Source organism: Alligator mississippiensis, chromosome 10 (genome assembly GCF_030867095.1).
Source record: "Alligator mississippiensis isolate rAllMis1 chromosome 10, rAllMis1, whole genome shotgun sequence".
Lineage (NCBI taxonomy): Eukaryota > Metazoa > Chordata > Crocodylia > Alligatoridae > Alligator > Alligator mississippiensis.
In genome coordinates this window covers 35,130,030-35,141,311 of record NC_081833.1, presented here as the reverse complement: position 1 = coordinate 35,141,311, position 11,282 = coordinate 35,130,030, and positions in this window count along the sequence as shown.

Genomic DNA, 11,282 nt, shown 5'->3' with positions numbered 1-11,282 from the left:
ACACCTGCCTCTTGCTCTCTGGGAAGGGCACAGCCAGCAGGTACCACACCTACATCTGCAGTTCACCTACTCCCTCATCTTGGACCTCAGTTCCATGTAACAGAGAGCTGGGGACTCTGTTACTGTAAGAGAGAAGCAGCCCAGGCAGAGAGCACTACAGGCCAGGCAGGGCACAGTGTAATTGGGTTTCCACAGTAACAGGTCAGTGAGATCAATTAATAGGCACCTGTAGGCAGCCTAGGATAGTCTCCTAACCAGAAGAAGTTAGGGCCCCAGGAGGCATATAAACCCAGGGCCTGAGCCAGCAAGGTAGTCTAGCCCTGCAAGGTGCAGGGCTAGGAGCTCCTGACCAGGAAAGCTACCAGGAAATGCTAGATGGACTGCTGTGCTGGCTGGGGTTACCAGTGAGTCTCTGGGAGCTTACCAGGATTTAACCCAGAGCTGGGAGGTTATCCTGGTGCCAGAGGTGAGGGAAAGTTTTCCCTTTTAAAGGAGTAGTGTTCTGCTTTCCTTTTTGTTAATGTTGGTGGGCCCAGAAGGGAGAGTTTATGTTATATCCAGAGGGCTTATCTTTTAGTTACAGCTCATACTGGCAGTTTGGGTTGGGACTATGAGGGGTGGTATTTGGAAGTCCCATTAGTGCTGTAGGGGCTTATGATTGCTTTGAGCCCTGGTGGGGGCAGGCTGAAGGGTGAGCAAGTGCTGAGCCCAGAGTATGGCAGAGCATGAGGCTGCTAAGCTCAGTGCCCGAGAGAGGTGGAGATGGAGACCATGGGCCCAGCACCTGAGAGGGCAAAACTAGAGCTGGTGCCTTGAAGCCAGGCCCAATACAGTGGGCCCGGGCTAGAAGGCCCAGCCAGAGAAAGGAGGCTGAAGCCCCAATGAAGAGTGACAGTACAGCAGGGTTGGGCAAAGTCCAGTCCACAGGCCGGATTGGGCCCATGGTGGACTCCATTTCCTGGCATCCTTTGCCCATGTTGCTCTGGCCAGTCTCCATGGAGCCTCAAGACTGGTAGGGCCATGACAGCACAGGGCCAGGGTACCCAAGGAGACCAGCCTGAGTGGCACTGGCAGGGCTCATGCTGGGCAGGGAGCTGCTGTGGGGCTGGGGTTGCATGATAGCACGGGCCAGAGCTGGGACAGAGCTGTGATACACGGCCCCAGGGGCATGGAGACAACGGATCACTGCTGCAAGATCTCAGCCTCTGCCCCATAGCAGATCCCTACCTAACCATGTGCCCTGCCAGTGCTGCTCAGGTCAGTCTCCATGGAGACCCTGACCCCTTGCTGTCATGACCCTGCTGCTCCTGGGGTCTCCATGAAGACGAGCCAGAGCAACACAACCAGGAGTTGCTGGGAAATGGTGTCTGGCTGCCAGCTGGACCCACTGTTTTGCTGTGCTGAAGGAAGAGGCAACACCTGTGAGGCATGAGATGTGCTGTAGGGATGGATGGAGCCACATAATTAGCCCCTAAGACTTATAGGTGCCCTGGGGCACAGACGGGTGGAGAGTCTTCAAGCAGCTCAGGAGCTGGGTTTGGGCCAATGGTGCAGGAGAGACCTGCTGGCTAGTGGATGGAGAAAGGCTTATTCTAGGACTGTCAAGGTAGCCCCCCTTTCTATACAATAGATACATCAAGGCATGGTGGATGAGAAGGAGGTGAGGGTACCCTAGAGGTAGAGTGAGGCATTGGTTACAGGACCACCAGGGAGCATCATGGTCATCCCTGGGACCCCAACGCGCTACACATGTATATAGGTCATGCTCCTCCTAGCCCCAAAGTGTTTATGGGGTGTCATGCATGCTTTCATGAGTTTGTTTTACTGTTATGGTGTGTGTGGTCTCACTGAAAAGCCAATGTTGTACTGTATTCATCTGTGTCACCTTTTATCAGTGTATGGATGATGTTATGCTGGCTGTTTGCATCTTTGTGATTTGGATCTAGTTCAGTTCAGTAGGCCAGATGAGTGGTGCTGGTCCAGTCCATGGGCTGAATCAAGTCTTGCATGCCATAATTAGGCCCTGGAGGCCTGGCACCACCTGGCCTCCCACGCCAGGAATGGGCCTAGGCCCCAGTGCTGTCTGCACTATGCTAAGATGGGGCCCTGTGCTGCACTTGCTCAGCTCTGCATGCTGGGATTGGGCACCTGATCAAGCAGGCAGGGCCTGGGGCTCTCCCTGGGTCTGGAAACTTCAGCAGCAAGGGAGCAGTGCTACCTCTTCCCCACTGCCAAATTTCTGGACTAAAGGGGAGCGCCGTGGGCTGGATGACACAGCACTGTGGCCCAGATCTGCCCCACAGACTGGGGGTTAAGGACTCTTGGTTTGTTCAAAGGAACTGAGGGATGCACATTTAAGGAAAAGGAAGATAGTGAAACTACTAAGTACTTCTGGCCATTGTGTTGCTACAGCAAGAATGTTTGCCACTCTCAAACACTGGTAGAAGGGGCTATTATTGGGATGGGCCCCCAAGTACAAACTTCCAGTAATGGGAAAAAGCATCCCAAAATAGCAATGGCATCTCAAATAAATGGCTCACTAGCTAGAGGAATTCCTGATGCTCTATGAAGGAAATTCAGGTTGCAGGGGTGGGCGGATGAGAACAGGATAGGTTTCAACACTGACAAGTGCAAGGTACTGCACCTGGGGAGGAAGAACCAGCAGCATACCTACAGGCTAGGGAACTCCCTTCTCATCAGTGCAGAGGCAGAAAAGGATCTTGGAGTCATTATTGGTGCCAAAATGAACATGAGCCGACAGTGCGGGAACACGGTCAGGAAGGCCAACCACACCTTGTCATGCATCCACAGATGCATCTCAAGGAGGTCCAAGGAGGTGATCCTCCTCCTCTATGTGACACTGGTCAGGCCGCAGTTGGGGTATTGTGTCCAGTTCTGGGTGCCGCACTTCAGGAGGGATGTGGACAACATGGAAAAAGGTTGTCCACATCCCATGGAGAGAGAGGGTCCAGAGGAGGGCCACTCGCATGGTCAGGGGTCAGCATGGCAGGCCCTAGGAGGAGAGGCTACGGGACCTGAACCTGTTCAGCCTACACAAGAGAAGGCTGAGGGGGGATCTAGTGGCCGTTTACAAACTAGTCAGGGGGGACCAGCAGACATTGGGGGAGTCCCTGTTCCCCCGAGCACTACCAGGAGTGACTAGAAATAATGGCCACAAGCTGGCAGAGGGTAGATTCAGACTAGACATCAGGAGGTGCTGCTACACAGTCAGGGCAGCTAGGATCTGGAACCAACTTCCAAGAGAAGTGGTGCTGGCTCCTACCCTGGGGGGTTTTAAAAGGAGGCTGGATAAACACCTTGCTGGGGTCGTTTGACCCCAGTACTCTTTCCTGCCATGGCAGGGGGTCGGACTTGGTGATCTGCTCAGGTCCCTTCCTACCCTACCTACTATGAAATTAATTTCTGGAGGATTATGAGACTTATGACCAATTGGGACAATGCTGATTGGGGCTACGGGATGGCTTGGAGGTATTTAAAAGGATATGTGGAAGATAGTTCTGATCTTTAAGGGTGTAGGTTGTAGTGGGTTTACCCAAAGAACCTTGTCTGCCTAAGTCCTGATCTTTAAATATTTCCAGTCTTTGAGAGAATCCAAGACCTCAGAGGTCAGGGCTAGCAGGATCAGCAGGAAGGCTGATATCTAGAAACATTGGCAGGATGCTCAGAGAGGCTAAGTTATAAACAGATGAAAGGGCAAGAAACTTGTCTTTTTGTTCTGTCTTCAAACTATATGGTCAATTAATCTTGTATAATTCTTTCTTTCTATATAATACATCCTTTTGTTGTTTTGTCTCCTTACTGTTTGCCTGTGGTAAACAATGATCTCAGGGTGAGTGATATTCCAGGACAGTCCATTCTATGGAAAGGGGAATCTAAAATTGTTTTACAACCTAAGATGAAGCTAACTGGAGCTGGCACAGATTCCCTGCTGCAGCTGTGGGGTCCAAGATAAGGGCAGTGGAGCAGAGGCTTGCAGGGATAAGGAGTTACTCAGAACAAATCTTAATCTGTTCCTTGTGACAAACAACAAGACAATGGGGGAAAAACCTGAAGCTCTGGGGGTACTTGGCTGTTGGATGTTACAGGCCCTTCTGGCAGGGGAGTAGCAATCAGTGGAGGAGCTGTTGGATCAGGGCACCGGCATGACTTGTGCAACACCAGTGTCGGGAATGTTGCAGGTGGAAAATGTACAAAGCTCTACCTTAACATGGAGCATAGCAAAAGCTGCTACTGTCTGCACTTAGATCCCTTGAGCCATTATTTCTGACAGCACAGGATAATGGACCAGAGTCTACTCCACCTATTAGGTGCATAAGTGGACTTAGGTTTTAAGTGAAATTGTATCCCATCCTGTTCGGGTCCCTAAAAGACTGCTAGTGGAAAAATGGGGATGGGTCCTCCTCTTCCTCACTGCTTTTTTTGCGATTCGGTCTTAAGGATAAGATAACAGTGTTTTACAAATGAGATGCACTTCTGGAATTTCAGACTTGAACAGGATGGAACAGATTCATGTGTAGTTGTCTAAGTCCATTTAGATGCCAGTGGGTGGAATTAAATCTGTTCCAAAATCATGAGGCAACAGTGCTCATCCCCAGTAGAGTACACCTCTTTTGGGCAGAACCAGGGCATGTCCATAGGACCCAGTGTTGGCTCCCATATCCCATTATGTCGTCTCTTGATGTGGACTGAGGAAGAGGAAAAGTGAATGGCAGCAGCCTGCCAGCAGGTAAAAATCAGAAGCCACTGGATAAAAAGTACAACAACTACTTCTTTATACCAACATTGTGTAAGTCCACAGATTTTGAAACTTAGTTTAAGAAGGAAAAAAAGGAGAAATGAGGGGGGAAAATGTGGAACAGCCTTTTTCTGACATGGCTCTCTGTTTACAATGAATAAGTGGGGGCTGTTTTTTGCTTTTCCTGAGGATTAATCTAGTTCAATGCAGAAGTAGAAACTGACCAAAGGATTTCTTTGTTTGCAGATTTTTGTGACCTGGAATCAAATTTCTACTAAAGAGCCCTCTCCTTGAGGTAGGAAATAAAAAGATGGAAGTCCTGGAGGAATTATTTCAGTTGACAAAGGAAACAAGAACTTGTCCTTGTTTTTTCTATGTTTTTTATTCCCAGGGGGTGGAATTTTTACAGGGTGTGAGAACCAGCAGTACTTTATAGATCCAGAATCTTAACTGCCAGAAAAGTTGTTTGCTTTCAGTGTGATAATCTAGGGTTCATTAGTGATATCACAATAAAAAACACCTTTTTTGGCAGTGAATCCATAGCCCAAGTGAGTTATATTGTAAGTCATTAGGACTGTGATTTTTTTCCAGGGCAAGTTGGAGATATCTTGATGTGTGACATAGGTTTGATGTATATTGATGGCATCTCTGGCAAGCTCATCAAACTGAAGCAAATTAAGCCCTGATGGAGCCCTGGAAATCAAAGAGGAATCCGGATTTTCCACTTGCCATGGAAAAACATGGATTTTTATCCATTCAAGTAGAAAAACCAAGGAAACTGTGGGTTTCCTCCGTCAGGTTGACAGTTCCAGCCTGCAAAATGCTGCTTGGGGTTGGGGGGGAGCAGGACGCATGGGGTGCTATGTGCATGTGTGCACACACACATGCATGTGGCAGCCAGGCAGCAGTGGAGAGCAGCTCCTGCAGTTCCCTTCAGGTAAGTTTATGGGGCTGGGTGGGCATGTGTCCCCCTGGTTTTCTGTGCCCACAGCATAGTACAAGGCTGCAGCTGGGTCACACCAGCTTTAGGCAAGAGCCAGCTTTGCAGACCAGTGGGCAGGACCCGGTGCGGGCGGGGGAGCATCACATCACCACTCAGTCATGCTTCAGGCCGTGGTGAACCACTGAGGCATCTTCACAAACATCAGTGCTGGCTGGGCTGGCAACACCCACAATGCCCAGATCTTCCAGAACTCCGCCCTGCCAGCCCTGGTGATGAGCAGGTGCTTTGCGCCAGGTGTCCCAGACCTCCAGACAGGTGATGTGACCATCCCACCTCTCCTCACTGGGGACCCTGCCCACCTGCTGCTGCTGTGGCTCATGAGTCCCTACACTGGCCAGTTTGACCCAGGCCAGGCACACATCAACAAGTTCATGCTACCCACCTGCATGCTGGTTGAGTGCACCTTTGGGCGCTTCATCGGACGCTGACACACCTGCACTGCCTGCCTTGAGTTCACTAAGACCAACATCCCCTGGGTCATCACCACAGTCTGTGCGCTGCATAACTTTTGCGAGCTCCAGAGGGAGCTCTCCTGTGAGACCTGGGCAGAGAAGGCAGGCCAGGTGTAGGAGTCCTGGCAATAGGATTGCCAGCTGTGGTGGCACTATCTCCCCTGCCCCTGTGAGGCCCCGGCCACACATCCAGCAGTGGAGACCAGGGCACCATGTGCACGACATGCTGGCACACCACTTCATCCTTCGCCCTCTGCAGTAGGGTGTCAGGGCAGCTGCCTATGGACCTAAGGGCCACAGTGTACCCCCAAGACCATATGCAACTGTGGAGAGTTTCCAAGCACCAATCTTTATTTCCCTCCTGCCCTTGCTACCCAACAACAGAATCCACCCCTAAGTTCAATAAAGCACCCTCCTCCCCATGCAACTATGTACAATGTGGTGTGTGAACACTCACGGAGGGAACAGTGAAGTGAGGTGCTTGGCACCCCAGCCTCTGTCCATACCACCATGTCCATACACTTGCTCAGTTCTTCCCCACCCCCCCATGCAGGGTCCCTGACTTCAGATGTGCAGCCTGAGGGTGAGCGAGTGAGCTGGTACAGACACAAGTGGCTGAAGTGTCCCCTTCCCTGCCTGGCCCTCCTCTCTGTGCAGGGCTTACCAGATGGGTGTGGCAGGCGGTCCCAACAGTTAGACTCTGTCCCTGCTGGCAGCGAAGTGGTGAGGCTGCCTGCAGTGTCCCAGGGCGTGAGGCATGGTTGCCTGTGCAGCAGCCCCTCCAGGGAGGTGCTGGAGCTGCTTATCACTAGGGCCATCCCTGTTTTGGCCTCCCCGCTGGGGCTGCGCACCCAGAATTGGCAGGGCAGGTGTTGGCCTGGGCTTCTTGAGCTGCCAAATGAGGCTGCAGGGAGAAAGCATGTTGGGACCTGCAGCTGGTGCCCCAAGGGTACCTCACCTGCAGTACTCCTCACTGCTGGACCATGGCAGAGGATCTGGCAGTCCACCTGTGCTCAAATACACATGCCAGGTCTCATCACGGTGCCTCACAGCCAGGATATGGTCCAGCTACTGTATGGCAGAGCCCCCCATGCAGTGGGGGGCAGTGGGAGCCAGTGGGGATTGCCCCCGCCCACCCCGGCCCAGCATCAACCTGTGAGCACCAACGCTTTTTTTTTAAGTACCGAGCTGGGGTGGGGTGGGGCAGCTGTGGGGGGCTGGGGGAGCAGGTGGGGGTCGGGGGGGTTGGCAGGAGTCCCCCCATGGTCCCCTCCCCCACCCCTAGTACTTACCAGCTGGAGTCGAATGCAGCTCCCTGCTGCAGCCACCAGGAACTACCTGAATCTTCAAAGCTCTTCAAATTTTTTCTGAAGATTCAGAGAGCTCTGAATTGATTCAGACCTTTAAATTGGTCCCCTGATTAGATTTGGATTCAGAGATTCGGCCACCAGATTGAGCCAAATCCCCTTCGAATCGAATCACCACCCAAAGCATCGCACAGCCCTAGCAGGCACAACTGCTTTGATCACAGTCTCTTCTACAAGGTAGTCTGAGTGTATAGACACTCAGATAGAAACCAAGGATTTGTAAAGAATGAGGCGGGTGACTGGCACCTCTCTCTCTCTTCCTGCATTGTTGAGAGGAGACCAGTTGTATCTGCCACCTGCTTCCTATACATTAAGGAGCAAGTTACTAGAATCTTAATTTTGTTAGTTGGTGACTGACTGTAGGCTGTCTCTTCCAGTGCTTGCCCAAACACAGAAAAGCAGAGGGCCCCTGTCCCATACAGCTTACTGTCTCAGTACAGGGCAGGAAACAACAGGTTGATGAAGACAGTGGTACCAAAGAGACAGCAATGGTCATCATGGTTGTTCCCAAAAACCTGGTCCCATTCAGTTTAGAGAAACAAGATTACAGCCCATCTGTGATCAGGGCTATTTTGCAAACATAGGCAAAAATTAATGGACAATTACAAATTCTTTAAGGATCACCCCTTGGTGCACCAAATGAATTACATTTTCCAATGATCTTCCAAATCATCTTAGCAGGTAAGGTTTTACTACCACTGAAGCTAGATAAAGAGGGAAGATACAGGTCTATAACCCAACATTTTGTTGATTATACCCAAAAGCACAAGAATAAGCACGTGTCTTTATGCCTAACTAGCTACCTACAGCAGCACAATACAGATATTTGCCTATACTGGCTCAGGGAAAGACATGATAGGAGGGAGGATGGCATGGAGGCTAGCAACAGGTTGTTTTGAATTTGTTGAGATCTTTCCCAAAATCCCCACCTGTTTATGCCCAATATTTATATGTGGTTTATTTAAATGAATTTTCTGATTGGTGTTACTTACATTTTGTTTCACTGAGACTTTGGGAACTGGACTGAACTAGTTTTTCTGAGGATTTGGAAGATGTCAATTAGCTGGGGCCTGTGTCCTTGTGAAAAGTACAGTTCTGAGAAAGAGGACTTCTTATCTCTTAAGCATTTGGGAATACTACTTGCCATCTTCTGTTTCTTTGCTGACCTGGCTAGCTGTAATTTATAACATGTGAACAAAAATACATTATTATTTCAATAGACTTCTAGCAGATGACATACAACTCAGTTGTTACCAAAAGGCAAGATATTAGTTGTCACTTTTATCTGCTGTTATGCACTTTCCTAGAAAGCAGTTATTTGTTCTTGGCCTAGTGGCTTGATAAATGGATTCTTATTCTGCTTTCCCAGGCTACTACTTATGATTTAAATGCAAGTTTCTTAATTATTAAGTTACTTGATTTTTGATTTTATACCAGCTTAAGCACATCCACATAACTGAGACTTTCACTAGGGCTGTTGTTTGCACCAGTCAATATGGTCTGTGAGTCACTGACCATGTCTACACTCTACATGATAAGCTGTTGTCATAGCTTATCTCAGTGTTTCCCAACCAGTGTGCCATGGCACAAAAGTGTGCCACCAGAAATGAACAGGTGTGCTGCAGAATTTTGCCATGGCAATGAGCTACAATAAGTATGAGGATGTGGAATGCCTTAACAGGTGTGCCGCAAAAATTTTTTATTGAAGTAAGTGTGCCTTGGGCTGGAAAAGGTTGGGAAACACTGGCTTATCTGCTCTCTTTCCATTGCCAAGTTTTCTGTAAGTGAGGAAAAGTTGCAATGACAGATTTGAAGGGGATATGAGTAGTTGCAAAGGAGAAGGGAACAGACTGAGCTCCTTAATTCCCTGATAGCTCTCCAATCCCTGCAGGAACACTTGGCTAAGGCCCAATGGATCTGGTCCATCTCCATATATATGGTCCATCTCCATCTGTAGAGATGAGGCTAGGCTCCAGGGTGTGGACTGTAACCACAGGTCATCAAAGAGCCAGGATGCCTGAGCTAAATGCTTGTGCAGCCCCAGGAAAGAATGTCATACAGTCATAGTCAGAGAGAAGTAGGGCTGGAAGTGTCCTCCAGAGGTCATTTAGTCCAAACCCTTGCCTGAGGTAGGATCATCCCTACCCAAACAACCATGTCTGATGTCATGGGTGACTGGTGCCTCCTGGCTCTGGGGGATGGTACCAGCTGCCGATCACTGATGGGGAGGGGTTCCCCAGCAGCAAACTGGAAGTGCCACTGGCAGCAAACCAGAAGTGCCACTGGCACTTCTCAGGGGGGACACCACCCAGCACTCCCCATTCCTTGGCTGGTGAGGGCCAATTTAGTGGGGGCACATGTCCCCCCCGTGTCCTCCCTATGCATCACCTATGTCTGATGTAAATAGCCTAGCTCTTAAAAAGGAATGTCATTGTAAGGTTGAGCAGAGGCAGAGGGAAGCGAGGCAGAATGGCTTGTGTAGTCATATATATAAAGTCTGTGCGTTTTTTTTTTTTAGGAAATCTTTGTTTTATGACTGGTAATCATTTTTAGTTGCTTTGGATGAAATTTAGCTTGGGGGTCACTTTTCTAATTTTGACATTTGGCCACCATCTTTAAAAATGATGGCCATGACTAATGAGATAAATAAATGTCAATATATTGGCACCTCTGGGTGTTTGTGCACGTGACAAAAATTGCCCTTTTGTGTGTCTTGATTGCATCGCACTTTACACGTATATGAGTTTTTAGCAATTTAAATGAGTTTGCATCATCCTCAACTAACTCATCCTATTTTAGTTTAGTTTGCAATGACGCAACTTGGAACAGTGCAGCCATTAATCTGTCACACGTACATGGTAATTCACTGAGTGATGTGTGGTGAGTCCCTTTTTCCATTGGGTGTCACTACAATTTTTGTGTAGTGAACCCCCTTGTCCACCAAGTGTTGCTACAATTTAAAAGTATTTGTGTGTAATGAATGTTTTAGGACAGTGGTTGTCAACCAGGGGTACACATACTCCTGGGGGAACTTAAAAGGGTCATAGGGGTTATGCAGAACTCCACGTGCATGTTATGCAGCCATAGCACAGCACACAGATGGCCAGGAGCGCAGCCCAGCCACATGGAGAGCAGCCGGGTCCAGCAGATAGGTTTGTTGTGGAGTGAGGGAGTGGGTCAGGAGCAGGGGGAGGGGCTTCCTAGCCAGGGTGGGACACAGGACTGAGCCATGTGTGGGGGTTGGCTCCCGCTGCTACATGAACCCTGGAATGGCATGGGGGACGTGTGCCCCTGGATCTGCGCATGGGGCAGGCTGGGGCTGGGGCTGCACTGGGCTCTTCCCGATTGGGGCTGGGCTGGGTGACAGTAGCACTGCGAGGGGCGGTGGTGGGGCTACGATGAATTTTGGGGTGGCTGCAGTCCTCCCCATAGGCCCTTTCCTGTAGGCCCCCACAGCAAGGGAGGGAGTGGGACAGGGCTGGGGGAGGCACTGCCTATCTGGGGTGGAGTACAGGACAGAGCTGCAAGCAGCTCATCCAAGGGGCATGGGGTGTGGCAGCTCCCATTGCTTCACACACCCTGGGAGGGCATGGTGGGGCTCGTGCCTCTGAAGCTGCATATGGGGCATGGTGGGCTGCAGGCCACTGTGGACTGGGGCCGGGGCAGCGTCGAGCTGTTTCTAGCAGTTGTGTTGGGCTGGGCTA